The 15,259-nt window shown below is 40.3% G+C and overlaps 1 protein-coding gene across 10 annotated transcripts in view; it reads right to left on the bottom strand.

Moving 5' to 3' along the window:
- Positions 1–15,259, bottom strand: part of Ppfibp2 (PPFIB scaffold protein 2) — a 157,126-nt gene that overhangs the window by 72,129 nt on the left and 69,738 nt on the right. The window lies entirely within an intron of this gene.

Here is a 15,259-nt window from a genome sequence, read left to right on the forward strand (position 1 = left end):
GATTCTTCAGAGCCCATGCACACCTTGCAGCATGGAGGCCCATCCTGAACATCATTCTACATACACATCCCATCCCACTGAAATTCTAACCCTGATTAAGACTTTGGCAGCCAGATTGGCATACCATATTTCTGTAGCATAGAAAGAGAAGCAAGCTACATAGAAACATCTTGAGTAGAACCTAAATAAGAGATAGAGGATCTTAAAGAGCTAAGCAGAGGGAAAATACAGGAAATACAAATAGTCAAAAACTACAGAAAACAGAGGAAAGGGAGAGAATATAAAATGGCAGAGTAGAGACAGAATCTTATAAAATGTTCTGAACATAGAGATATAGGAGCTGTCACTTTCTAGGGTGTGTCTGACCTGGTTATAGGCAGGGAGGAGAGAAGGAGCTGCTAATGGCATTGAACTGGCCCCAATACCACCAGTGGACACTTCCTCCATATCAAATTACAGGCTGAAGCCAGGGGCCTACAATAGTGGGTTGGTAGTCTGAAAAAGTAGATGTCATTGCTAAATGTGGAAGTTATTATCCTCATAATCTGGGCTGGTCCATGATATCAATGCTCCAATATTCATGAAGCAGGTATTTTCTACCCCAGAGGAAAGACAATATTATGCAAATAGGCAAGACAGAGAGGCCCAGGGTTGGCCCACCTTGTCCTGGCCTATTGCTCTGCATTTCAACATTGCAAGTGGGCTTTCCAACCTCTCTCAGTGAGAAAGAACCCCTCCTTCCTCCTTCATCCTACCCCTCCCCAAGATACTACCTAGGTGAGATAAGGTGGCAGAGTCATTCTCAGTTCTAGAGCAGAAATAGGAACCAACCATTCCACATTCAAGCCCTGGCATCTCACTGATGAGAGAAGCATTGGATTTTTTTTGAAGAAACTGTGGGAAGCTGAGCCCAGGAGCGCTTCCCAGGGCACCTGTGCCAGGCACTGTCTAGATGGCACATGGCGCATGGAGCCTGCTGCCACACCACTGCCTTTTATTCCTGCCTTGCTCAAGCTTGAGTTTTGTCCATTGTTATAGAAGTTCTTTCATGCCCCAGACAAAGCGCCTTAACAATCACAAATGACTTCTATTTTGCCAAGGGCACTTTATTGTTTTGACATTAATTAATATTTCAGGAACTCTAACATGGCCAAATTTTCTGCCTAGCATCCAAGAATACAGCATAACCTATATTATCTCAGAACCTGACAAGGAAAAATAGGAAATTCTTAATAGCAGGGGAAATCCTCTGTTAAAGAATTCACAATGATGGGCTGGGATTGTGGCTGAGTGGTATAGCACTTGCCTAGCATGTGTGAGACCCTTATTTCGATCTGCACACCACATAAAAATAATAAAATAATAAAGGTATTGTGTCCATCTAAAACTAAAAAAAAAATCACTGTGATGATTTTTAGTGGGCAGAAGTTCAGCCATTTGTAATAACTGACCTCCAACTGACCCTCTGCACATCAGACCCCAGGGCCAAAGTCAGCATGTTCATGGATCACCCAGCACTGTGGTGTAACTTGTCCAGTAGGAAATGGGGAGAAGGCAAAAGGGTAGATCCTTCTACACGACTCCAGCAAGCCACCACCCCCACTGCGCTGTATTCAAGTGGCTTGCAATATGCTTCTTTAGTGAGTACTTTTATTTTTATATTATCTTGGCAATATAAAACAGAAATATAAAAATATATGTCGAACTTTTTCACACCAGAAGCAGGGTTCAGTCACCCTTAATACGGTTTCCAATAATATATTCCACCAGAATAGCTCCAGCTAGAGATCAGAGACAACTCAGAAGCATCTCTTCTGTTTATCAGGCTGGAAGGAATGGTCCCTTCCTTTAAAGGGACCATTTAGACATATGCCTGCAATTAAAGTAACCACCTCTCAGTCACTTCTTGAATCTACTGCCTGTTTCTTTAACCCACTAATTAAAGTTCCCCGTGGAAAATCAGTTTGGATAGCGCTCTGTGTCCAATGAAAGTAGGGATTCACAAGTCCTCTTTCTTTCCCTGCTTTGCTCCCGTGACCTCCATGTGTGTGGAGGCAGCTGGAACAGTAGCTACTACCTGAACTGATAATAAAACTCATTCAAAACAGTCCCTCATTATAATAAAAGGTCAACCCATCCAAACTCCCAGAAGGTCAGCCATTTGTAATAACTGACCCCCAAATAAGGTTAAGAAAGCAAGTTAGAATCATCAGTTAAGAGGCAAAACGTATGCCCTAAAATTCATATCATATGCTAGAAATGGATCAAAAATCTGGATTCACTCTAGTGCCAATAGAAGAGAACATGGTCAGTTAAAAGACGCATGGATCAGTAAGGGAAAATCAAACTGCTTAGGAGAGACAACTTATTCTTGGGCAAGAGAGAAACCACTTCTGTTTTCAAAACAAACTGGATCCACAACTTCCATGAGGACACCTTTAAAGTAAACACAGCCTAATAAAAAGCATTGCTTTTGTGTGATGCTCACAAAATATGTCTAAGGCTGATGGATAAGAGGGGCTAAAGTAATTCTAAGAAACCCATATGGTATGGTGCAAGCACAGTGCTGTCAATGGACAGCAAGTACTTACGGAGCACCCAAGACTTGCCAGGCACTGATGAGAGCACTATGTGCATTAAGTCACTTAATCCTTCCCATGACTTCATGAGATGGATGCCATTTTTATTCCTATTTTACAAATAAAGGAACTAAGGCACAAAGTATTTAACAAGACACAAATGGACAATTTGCCCAGATTACTATATAGCAAATTAGTATGCTTTCTGTTGTTACAGGTTAATTGAGGAGCAGATCAAGTATAAATTTTGTTTTATATATTCTAATTATAGGATTACTCACTTAAGGTGGAAAATGTCTTTAATGGGAGAGCGGCTATATAAACAATGGTTCATCCATAATCTGAATAATTTGTAATATTTTAAAACATGAGATAGGTACTTAGAGACATTGAATAATAAAAAAGATGTAAAAAAATCACGTGGCATCATACCAGAAAATATAACCCGTAGTTATTTACATATCTATAAAAATAAATAGAAAAAGTATCCAAAATGTCACCTGGTGGTATTTTAATAGTGCCATCTTCTGGAGAAGAGTCTGGGCTATAGAAAGTGAAATTGGGAGGTACAATCAAGGAAACATTACTTTAACCATAGTGTCTTACAAAAATATTTTTTCTTGAGTATTTAAGATATATTTTAAAATCTAGAAGCACTGCTCAAGGAATTAGGAAAGTGACTCTTGTATTTTCTTTTCCTAACAGACTCAAGGGTATGATCCTCTCCCAGTAGTTATACTGGTCCATTGGGCAGTGGTACTCAAGGCAGAGCGGTACTCAAGAGCGGCGATCTTCTCACAAAACTTGTTACCCAGCAAGCTTCTATTCAGTATTAAATAGCATTGAAATAGAGATGGTATTCCAGACAAAATTTTACAGTGTTGCCATCCTTGTGTTTTGGTGAGGTACAGAGCCATGTTTTCACTGTCTAGATAGGACTTACTTCTTAAGAAAATTTCAGCCTTTCAGAAGAGAACAGGTTAGGGTAAAATGCCATCTCCACCTGGAGAAGAGCTGGGAAAGCACTTGAGAAGAGGGCCAAGAAGAGGATTTTTAAGAATGATCTTCTTGGGCTGGGGGTTGTGGCTCAGTGGTAGAGTACTGACCTAGCATGTGTGAGGCACTGGGTTTGATCCTCAGCACCACATATAAATAAATAAAATAAAGGTTCATGGACAACTTAAAAAAATAAAGTAAAAGCCTTTAAAAAAAAAAAGAATGATCTTCTGAATGCCAATATTCTTTAGCCAAAGGTGAGGATTTGAGTTTGGGTAAAGAAACTTATACTTCTTAGCCTAAATTGCCAACACATTCAATCACTTTATGGTGTCATCCTTGCTTTATAAAACGGCTGCATTATCAGGGCATAATAGCCACATAGTAATCAAAATGTGATTCCAATTTGTTGGGAAACATTTTAAGAAACAGAGTTAAGACACAGCTCCGTTTTGCTCTACTTTTTCAGAAGGTACATCTGCTCTCTTAATTCAAATAGTGGAATTACAGTGGAAGTCTTGGATCAACATTGAGGTCACATATCTAAGTTCCTGAGTGATTCCAGGTTTGGACAGTTTCTGAAAAAGTCTTGTAACTCTCAGGTAACTCAGTGATAGAGCAATAGCCTAGTTCCTCATACATGAATGAAGATTGAGAGAACCACTACCCACATTCCCCTGAGAAGAAGGAAATCAAATAAATTCTAAAGAATGCTATAAGCCAACTCTATTTCTCCCCTCTATGGGATGGCAGGTGAACTTTAAAAAGAGTTTTACCTTTTCTACCCTGTTAAGCATGTTCATATCACAGATGAATGCACATAAGGAAGAGGTAATTTTTACTCAGGCAATGATGTTAGTACCCACACTAGACATGTCCAATGGATGACTGATAAATGAAACTGTGCTACACATGCATTTGATCAAATTTTCTCCTATTTTGTGTTAACAGTTATTGCTAAAAAGCAATAACAGAGGGAAAATTCAATCTCCTCATAAGATATTTTTACTATAATTCAGGTTAGTTCCATAAAAATATTGGGAGGGCCATGTGATCTGTATACCCTACGGAGGTGAAATTTCATTAGTAGATGTTTTCATATTCTTTTGATTTTTGATTGAAGAATGCCACTGGGAAATATACTACCTTTCTTGTATCACAAAACTGAATCGGGACAAGAAGATCTTGAAAATATACTGAAGTGAATTTGGAAACTTTAACTAAGATTATGGAAACCAAATAACTTTTGTCTCTTTCAAAGCTTAACTCTCAAGAGTCTGGGATACAAGGAACCCATCCTCTAAAATCCATATCTCTTGGAGGCAAACATGAAACACAGACAAGAACTGTCATTGAGGGTCTTCCCTAAACCTTGAGGATGATGGTTCACAGTGTCCTCAGGAACAATGACAACACAATTCCTTTACTCTTGCAGGCCATCCTATGGGCCCTTTAAGGACCTCAATTACTATCTCCACTGGATCTGTGCAGGCCTCACACATAGCTCAAGCAATCAAAGGCCTAAGGAGGCATGTTTTCTAAGCCATCCCTAAGTAAAAGAGGCTTCAGGTAGGTGTAACAGCCATGCAGGTTGCTCCATAGTTGGGAATCATGGAATTGATCATGATCATTAATTGGTCTCAGTAATTAGCAAAGCAGTCAGAAGATGGAGACAGGGCTATGTGCAGCCAGCAGGGAAAGGTGACTAGTGAGATTCCAGCAAGGACAGTTTCTACATAAAGGGCAATTTAGTTTGTATAAGGACACCAACCTAAGCAGAGTACCATTCCCACCTCTCCCATCTCTCCCCTGGGACAGTGAATTCACCTTTGATAAGCTCCTTATGCACAGAGAGCTGGATGCTGTCAGGCTCAAGAAATAAAGTAGGTTTCCACACCTTGGGAAATGCTGCATTTCAACTAGTAATAAAATCAAGGAATATTTAAGAACCCCCCCCCAAAAAAAAAATCTTATAAGCTGTGGAAAACCCGAGACTACTTGACTTCCTTTTGTTCTTCTGCTAAGGAAAATGAATGATAAAAACTTGCATTGCTCTTTGCAGATAATTCTTCTGGGCTCTGCTTTAATGGGATATATTGTTTGTCTAGAATAATCCAGGATCATCATTGCTATTATAAATATGTGGCATGAGTGAGGGCTGCCATCTTCTTAGAGATAGCTTTATAACCTAGCCCTGATCCAGGTTTGGCTACAGGAACTCTTCCTCTGAATATTCATTCATTCATTTATTCATTTTGAATTGCTGGGGCTTAAGCCCAGGCCCTAGCACAAGCTAGGCAAGTGAGCTATATCCCCAACCCCTCTCTGAACTTTAAAGTTGAGAATAGAGCATGGTAATGGTGGTGCTAGGAGGTTCTGAGGTTGCCAGTGGCTATGTTCTCCTCCACATGGAAGAATCTGGTTTGCAGTAGAAGTAAGTGTGAAGCCTACATGCACACAAAAGCAAACAAAAGCAAAAAAAAAAAAAAAGGTGGCATTCTCATCCCTGATTCATGCTGCTTAAAGGCAGAGATAAATCCTGATTCTTCCTACTGGTCCCTTCTAGGCTTGGACTAGTTCAAACTTAAGTTTCTGTTATTTGTAACCAAAAATCCTGGATAATGCATTTATCTCAAAGGGTGATCACCTGACTGAAATTTACTCCTTTGGAAAGAGACTTACAGGAAAGAAGTTTTGCTATTTGGACATAGTACTATATACAAAGGAATTCTAACTATCTTCACTTGATTTGCATGAACTGGCAATTTTTAAGACAGCGTTGTGAATTCTAAGCTAACTATAGATAGAACTAGGATTATCATCAAGGGCTAGTAGGAATCTACTTTGTGACTCAGGGTATGTTTTTGTGGGATGTACTGGGATAAAAAGGGAACCCATTCTCTTTGTGTATACAATGGATGGCTTTCTATCCACCACATGTTTGCCTCTATTCTTATTTGCCACAGAGAACATGAAGTTTAAGATAGGAAATGAAAACAAGATGCAACAGGTCCAGGTCCATGGGCATAAATTAGGGTGGGGTGGACAGGATGTATGATAAGGAAAATTAAGGTAAAAGAATATAAATACAAAAATAAATAAGGTAAAAGAAGTAATATAAGAGCTAAAGTCTAAAAGAAACAAAGGTGAAAGGGAAAAAGAATAAATGAAGGATATATAAGAACATAAACAGGCACAGTGGTGCATGCCTGTAATCCCAAAAGCCTGGGAGGCTGACACAGGAGGATCAAGAGTTCAAAGCCAGCTTGAACAAAATCAAGGCTGTAAGCAACTCAATGAGATCCGGTTTCTAAATAAAATACAAAATAGGGCTGTGGATGTGGCTCAATTGTTGAGTGTTCTTGAGTTCAAGCCCTGATACACCCCCACCCATACATCTAACAACTATGTAAGAAGTTATACTGAAAGAATTTTACATGTCATATGCAACTGTACAAATGCCAGGTGTGGAAACTGGGAGGCTGAGAGCTGTAGGTTTTCTGTAGGTTTTTGGGTGTCTCCATATTCACTTAGAAAATTCTTAGAGCATCCTTTTCCCCAAGGTATGTCCTCAACAGTCAGAGGACAAACCAGGAATGCTTAGGAAGCCAGACTGCACCTCATAATGTGTAATTTCAGGTAGGTCACCTCATCTCAGGCTTCCAACTCTTTCAACAGAGACAGTTATACCTCAGACAGCACCAGAGAGGGTCAGTTAGGTTTATATATGTGAAAATGTACTCTTTATTCCTAAATAATAAAACTACAGGAATGCTTTTTAGAGCAGGATGTTCTAATAATTCCTTTGTGTTATAAACCATTTTTTTCAAATGATCTTAAGATATGGAAATCATTTAAATGGTTTTTTCTAAGCACAAAAACTAAGGTTCAATTAAAACACTCCTTCTACTGAGTGTTTTAATTAACTCATTCTTTTTGTGCAATAGAACAAGAGAGGCAATATTTCTGATCATAATATCTAAGAAATATCTATAAAATCTGTACCAACATCCCAAGAGAACAATAGCCAAAATACTTTCAGGCTGAAAAGAAAAACTTTAAAAGCCTAAGTGACAACACAGAACCCACTGTTAGCTAACAGCTCTGGAATCACACCTTTGGCACACAAAGCTAGTGATGTGTTCACTTTTCCATTGTTCCTGAAAAGGTGCCTGTGTTTTGAGTCATATCTTCTTTGTCGCTATAATTTTTTCCTCCTTATAAGCATTTTGTTATGCACTATAAGTTCTGTGTGCTATATACATTTATAATTAATACATTAAGAATTTCGATAAGAATAATGATCAATCACAAAATAAAACCTTGAATTTTTACTTTTATTCCAATTTAAAAGTTAGGTCAAATCTAGGTTGAGCTTTCCAGCTAAACTAACCCCATTGTCCTCCTCAAAGTTATCATCTTTTGACTACAGCGGCTGGTCAGATTCCATGATGTTGCTTACTCTGATCTGATCCCTCAACTGGTAGCTTGGCCAAATGATAGGCATGTTAGGTTCTCCACAGAGTTCTGGAATTGAGTATGAGTACTTGAAGTCATGACTGGGGACCATGTACAATCCCAGGAATATGACTTCTTTATACCCTGTCTGGCTTCTACCAGGAGAATGCATCCTTTACATATGCTCGGGTATACCCTCAGAGATGCTGGGTGAGGGCATATCTGCTTCATTATCTGGCTGACAGACTCCAGAAAAGACTTTGATCAATACTGCATTTGATTGACCTTGGCCACAGAGTAGGTTCCAGAGCAGTCAGATGGGACAAGGAAGAAGTCACAATGGGGGTGTCAGTGGTATGCAAGAAAGAGTGTGAAAAAATCTGAATGTAGACAAATTCCCAGAGCAAAAGCTACAGCCATCATGTTGGTTTTCAGAGCCAACAGCTGCTTTTCAGAGCTCCTGCCTTGGGAGTCCTTCATATATATATGATATATATATATATCAAGTCTTGGTCCTATAAAGATTAACATTTCCTTCAGTGCCTCCTATAAGCTATGAACTAGAATTCAGTTCAGTTCCTTCAGGATCCTTGCCATGGTAAATATACTGTTCCAACTGGTCAGAGCATGTTCAATCATATGATAGCTCTTTGTCCATAAATACGCTGATATTTTGAACACAACACACTGGGTAAGTCTTGGCTCTAGATGAATCTTGGAAACTTTTCTTTTTTTCCTTTAGCCTGGTGCTTTTGAGTGAATAAGAAAACAAAAGGAAATGTGTACTAATTCCAGGCTGCCTAGTCAAGGGGTTCTTATCAAATCCAGAAAATCAACTGAAAGTAAGCCATGCCTAACAAGCACAGGATTTGGGGGTAATATCAGAGTCACCAAGGCTAGATCTCAAGCTCAAAGCACCACTCAAATGCAAGACTTTTAGAAACTTGGAAAATACAGATCTAAAAATAAGGGGACCTAAATAAACAAGTAAAAGAAAGTAGATCACAGAGGCTATAGTCAATTCCTATTACATGGGTTAGGTTACCCATCACCAAGAGAATCAAATAGTATAAGTGTAAGCAGGTGCTTGTAAATAGGAAAACTTCAACATTCTTTGGTTAAGGACTCTTAGAGCTTTTTGGTAGTTATTATAAACCCAAATGTTCCCAAGACAAGTTCTACTTTTTCTAGTTATAGAATAGTCAAACAAATCTACTAATCTTTGGCACAGAGTTAAAGAAGTTTCCTCCAAATGCAGTGTGAATAGAGTACAATCACCTCCTTACCTACCAGGGGTCCAACAAGAGAGATCCTATCCTGACCTTGACCCTTTTGCCCTCCTCACAGTTTCACTTATATGTAAAGCAAGGCTATGTGTTGCTGATAGGGCTGTCATTACCCCATTGATCTAAATGTCCACCTTTAGTTCAACCAACATCCATATTGTTAAGCTTCATTTGTGCATGTATTCAATTACTAGACTATTCCTGAGCACCTACTTGGCATAATTAAGGAGAGAGAGAGAGAGAGAGAGAGAGAGAGAGAGAGAGAGAGAGAGAGAGAGAGAGAGAGAGAGAATGAGTAGTGTTGTATGTATACCAACAGCAGGGACATAGGGCACAGATAAATAATCTTACCTTCAAAAGAGCGAAGAGGTGTTATAGTGGTTGAATCTGAAGTCTATAAAAGAACTCTCCCAGGAGAATGGAAAAATAGCCCTTTGGATATTGTTTTCCCAGTCTGAATGAGCCATCAATGAAACTATGAAAATCACTACCTTTCAGACTTTCTGATCTTCTTGGACTGACACAGCAACCATACCAAATGATACCTTGAAGACAGTCCATAGGGTTGGTGTGTGGCTCCTAACTGATCCTCCTGGGAAATTTGGAGTGAGAGGAACCATTTGATTTACCAAGATCTTTTCCAAAAATAATAGCTTTGGCTGAGCTTGATCCCTGCTTTTTATCAAGTGGCTAGATAGGAGTTTACAGTACCAGACTATATAAGTGCTGTTTGTTTGAAGATGTCCTATAAAGGATGGTATTAAAACCAGGAGGAGAATAAGAAGGGAAGACTCTTTAGTTTCCTTACTTTGCCAGTTCCAAAAGACATACTAACTCATTTTTATTGAAAACATCTTCAGAGACAAAAAGGTGTTGGAGTTGGGGATAGAGTGGGCACTGTGACTGTTGTAGCTCATCTGGGGCCATTAGAGCTAATATTCCTTGAGAATATGGAATTAAGGACAAAGTGAGAAGCTGTTCTTTGTCACAAAGAATGCCAGTAATCTTACAAGATTCCCAAATGGGAATGAATTCTAGGGAAAAAAGATGGGCAAGGTTTTTTGGGAACTAGATGTAGCAAAACAACATAGGAAAGATGAACAAAGACTGAAAGATGAGTATAGAGGTAAAGCCAGTGTGGGGTGAGTTGTGGAGAGGTGGGAAAGGAATAGAGATGGTGAGGTTTTAGATGTTTTTCCTAAGGGTAAAAGGAAGATAAGTTATAAGGCAGCATCAAGAGGCAAGTCCAAGGCCAAATTTAGTTTTGGCTTTTCCCCTAAGAACTGAGGGGGAGCATTTTTCTCCAAGAACAAGAGACAGGCAGGGAGAAGCTAAGAGAGGAAACAAAGGAACAGGTTGATCTGGAACAGGATTGGTTTGAGAGTATAGGAAAATGGAATAACATTCACCAAGAGAAGGGAATCTTGCCCCCACAAAATAGAAGTTGAAAAAATAATATCTGTGAACATAGTTGCATTTTGTGATGAAGGGAAGGGAAAATCAAAAATTCATCTAAATTTAGCTTTGTTTTGTTTCAGTTAAAGGCATACAAGGTTGAAGACATGGAAAGGATGAATGAATTGCTACAGAGGGTAAGAGAGGAATGCAGGGATGAGTCAAAGGATCTCTAAGAACTGTTGGCAGCCCACAAAACTACCAATGGCTGTGCTGCTCTGGAACACCCCCAAGCTATGCAGAAAATGACCCTGGTAATGATGCCACTTCATTAAATCCCACCAGGTAAAATAAGTCTCAGGGCCTCTCTTCAAGGAGCTAACAGATAGGAGTCAGATGTACAGAGCTGGGGTAGTTAGTGATGGTAGAATTCTAGCTGCTAAGTTCTACTGAGAAACAGGAAGGGCATGCATGTTGGGTGTGTTGGCTAGAAATAGGGAGCTCCATGAATGGCAAGCGAACGTCACCTCCAATCCCTGTGAATGGCTCGAACTTTGAATGGCTCATCTCCAATCTCTGAAGTGGTGCGAACTCTCAGCCAATGAGGAAGTAACAGCTCACTCACCTTGCTCCTCCTCATCCTGTGTTAAGCCCATAAAAATCAACACCCTGTTCATGTTCTCTCGTGTTCTCTCTCTCTCTCTCTCTCTCTCTCTCTCTCTCTCTCTCTCTCTCTCTCTCTCTCTCTCTCTCTCTCTCTCCTTCCTCTCCTCCCTCTCTCCCTCTCTCTCCTCCCTCTCTCTCTCTCTCTCCTCCCTCTCCCTCTCCCTCTCCATCCTCCCTTCTCTTCTGCGACTGGCCTCTACAGTCCTGCTAATAAAATTTTGGCTTGTTGAGTTTACAGAGCTTTTCCATCGTCCTTTACATGGACCACTGGAACTCTTGAGGAACCTTGCTTACTTTTGTTCTCCCTAAGGGCTTGGAAAACTTCTCTGTTTAGAATCAGGGTTGGAAATGTGGTTCTGGAGTAGCCAGAGACTATCAGTTATGATCAATGCCACCATCCCCATAACTAACACTTACATTTTATAAGTACTTTGCATATGTTGAATTATTTAACCATATTTTACAGTGAAAGTAACTGAATATCAGAAGGTTAAATAAATCATCCAAGGTCACAAAAAGATGAAATTGGATGGATTCAGGATCTGTGCTCTTAATTGGGTAGGAACTTCTTCCCCAGAAGCTGTTGCCCACACCTCCAGCTTCTACTACAGCCCAAAATGAGTGTGAGGCAAGTCAGAGGCCTTTATTTGTCTTTGTACCTCTTATGGTCCAGTGGGTCAGTGTATCAGAGGACATGGAATAAAGTCTCACCATCAACACCTTTAGTTCACTACACAGCCAACTGCAGAGTCAAAGAGAAATGTATGGCAAACTAATGGTAATTCCATTTTCTTTGTGACTCTGGGTTGGAATTTGGCTTAAATCCCGAAAGTGCTGGAAGTCAGGGAGCAGTATGAAAATGCTAACAGTGCCATGATATTATTTTTTCCCCTGGGAAAATGAACTCCTGCTCAGAGAGCCATGAGTAGGCCTCACAGACCCTGCTGGGAGCTATATTTAGAGGTTCTTTCATGGCTGTGTGGTTGAATTCACTAACCTCAACCCAGGACAGGTGTGAGCTATAGGTGAGTCAGAATTCAAATAACCAAGGAGATTAAGGTCCTCTGGGTACCTGTGGCAGGAATTACCTTGTGTGTCTATTAAGAGAATGAATTGTGGGATCAGCCCTAGTCAGCATTCATTTAGCAACCAGAGCCAAGCTGACCAGAACCAGTCAACCAAATGGGACCTCCAGCTACCTACAGTGGGCCAGGTTGCAGCTACCTCTCCTAGGTCCTTAGTTTGTTTGGTTTGAGACCTTGACCTGGATCATGGGAAGGAATCTAGAGTTGAGGGACAGATGCAATGTCCTAGGAGAAAGAATCAATCATTCTCATGTGTTCCTCTTTCAATTTCTTCTTCCCAGTAATAGCCAATAGAGTTAATAGCAAACATGTTACTGAATGTTTCCTACATGCATGGTACTGTTCTAAGCATTTAACATGCATTACTCTTACTTGATACTTACAAAATATATACTTGGAAGGGACTATTATCTTTCTGCTTTTACAAATGAAGAAATCCAGGCTTTCGAGGTAGTCTAACTAAGATCACATACCTGGTAAGCCAGATTCTAATACAGGCCTCACTCCAAACTTCCTGTTTTTCACTATAATATTACACTTTATCACATCCCTCAAGGACCCTGAAGCTAATATTTCTTTTCTGAGCCAATATTTATCTCCAGCTCTGTGCCTCTCTGAACAGTGCCACCCTCTTTCCTGAGGCATTCCCTCTTGCACTGGTCAAAGGGCACCAGGTCACATATATCTAGACCGCTCTTCTTGTGGAACCCACCTCCTTCCTGTGAAAGAAGGGGAAAGTGTTTCTACCTTCAAAAATGTGAGTTCAGAGAAGCCTACTTTCCATAAGGAAGATGATGAAAGGGAGTAGGTAATCCAGGCAGATGAGAAGTGCTGGGGGAGCCCAGTAGAGCAATGGAATCTCAACAAAAATATTGTGGGAAGGAAGGGGCCTGATGGGATCAGATAAAGAGGGTGGGAATTAGATGGGAGGAGGATAAAATCTGGGGTAAAATTTCATAAGATACAGGGAGTATACTTGGGAGCTTATCTAGGTAGACTTAAAAGAAAAGCTAAAAAAGTAAGTTGAGGCTGAGTTGGAAAAAGTCCAAAGTCCAAGCAAGCTAAGGGGCTTGAGCTTTGTCTTTCAGAAAAAGGGTGAGTGCTGATCAGGGTCACAGGATGAAAGGGAAATTTTTAAAAGGAGATTTTAAAATTCCATTGTAGTATTTAGGGTAGAAAACAGAGAACATACTGTGATAAAACTGTCTATGACACATCTAAAATTTTGTAGGTTTTCTTTGTTTGTTTTTTTAAAATTCTCCTTCAAATTATACAAGTAGAAGAAAAATATCTGTTTTGCTATGAGCCATCCTGGGGGTTCAGAAGTCTCCTGGCTTAGAGCTTTCCTAAGCCAAACTTCCAACTGTGTGCAGGAGCCACAGCTCATGCCCTTGAAGTTAGAACAGACAGGGCCATCTTCCATTGCATCATGTGCAGAATTAGTTCCTCCACAGGCAGAACTCCTGCATAAGGTACAGAGTTACAGCATCTGCCCAGCGACTGGGACATGGCTCCTACAAACCCAGGCACGCCATAGGCGGAAAGACCTCTCAGTTAAAAGATTCCTTAAATTGGAAACAAAGAAATGAACACTAAGTAATGGGAAGAGTGTTTCTTACCTATTCTGCCAATGAGATTTTTTAAATCTAAAGATGATGTAAATTTTTGTCAAAATATCTAGTCATCTCAGCATAGCTCTCTAATGTATGTGATGTTCCCTTCCCTAGCTAATCAAGGACGAGCACAAATGGAATTTCTACTGAGTTCTAAACAATAATTTCCTACATATTTAGTGGCAAAAGAGATGATGAAAGTAAGAACAGGGTTCAAGACCAAGCTGCCCCACCAACAGCAAGACATTAACAACCATGGAATTCTTAGGTTTCTCTTGGGTTTTGCTAAATGATAGGGTTGTACTAGTTGATTCCTACAAGCAGTTCATCTTCATAATTGTGCTCAGCTGCCTCAGTTTTCCCAGCACAACTTTTCATAGACCACATTACAGCTAGCATAATTTTCTTAAAATGCAAATTGGACCCCACAGTGAGTCCCATGGCACTTTCTTGTTACAAGTCCCCCATCATTCAAACCACCATCGCCCTCCACCCTTACTGTAGCCTTCACTATCCTGTATGACCCGGCATCCACCTGCCTCTACCCTCCATCACAGAGCTCAGCCACACTGGCTTTCTCTCAGTCTTGAATCTTGTCTGACTCCCTCTTGCTGTAGGACCTTTACACATAACCATCTGCTTTGCCTGGAATGTTTTCTCCAGTCTCATTTTTCACCTGGCTCACTCCTACTGCTCTTTCAGGTTTCAGTGAAGTGTTATTTCCTCAAAGAGAACTCCCTGATCCTCCTTCCCAATCACCAATAGCTTTCCTAAGCCTATGTTGCTCCTTTTACTGCACTTATCTGTAATCTGAGGGTTATTTCCTGGGACTGTGTAACCTCCATCTCCTGCATCAGGTGGAAGGTCTAAGATGATGGGATCTTGCTTACCACTATACATCCGGCATCAGGAACTCATTATTTCCTGAAGGAGTATTACACAGAGCACACAAAAAAGCCAATCAGCCACGTGTTTGGGATTTGAGCAGCAGAGACTTGTCTGTCCCTTCCAAGCCGGACACTTCCTGACCCTCCTGTCCTTATGCAGTTACAAAGTCAAATCTCTTATCTGTCAGCTGTTCTTGCCCTTCCAGCCTAAAATTCCTCAATATGAAAATAAAGGCATACATATCTTAGCCATTTAAAGTCAGCCACAAGAAGAGAGCACCTCAGTTCTATAGG

The sequence above is a fragment of the Ictidomys tridecemlineatus genome, chromosome 4, assembly GCF_052094955.1.
Source record: "Ictidomys tridecemlineatus isolate mIctTri1 chromosome 4, mIctTri1.hap1, whole genome shotgun sequence".
Lineage (NCBI taxonomy): Eukaryota > Metazoa > Chordata > Mammalia > Rodentia > Sciuridae > Ictidomys > Ictidomys tridecemlineatus.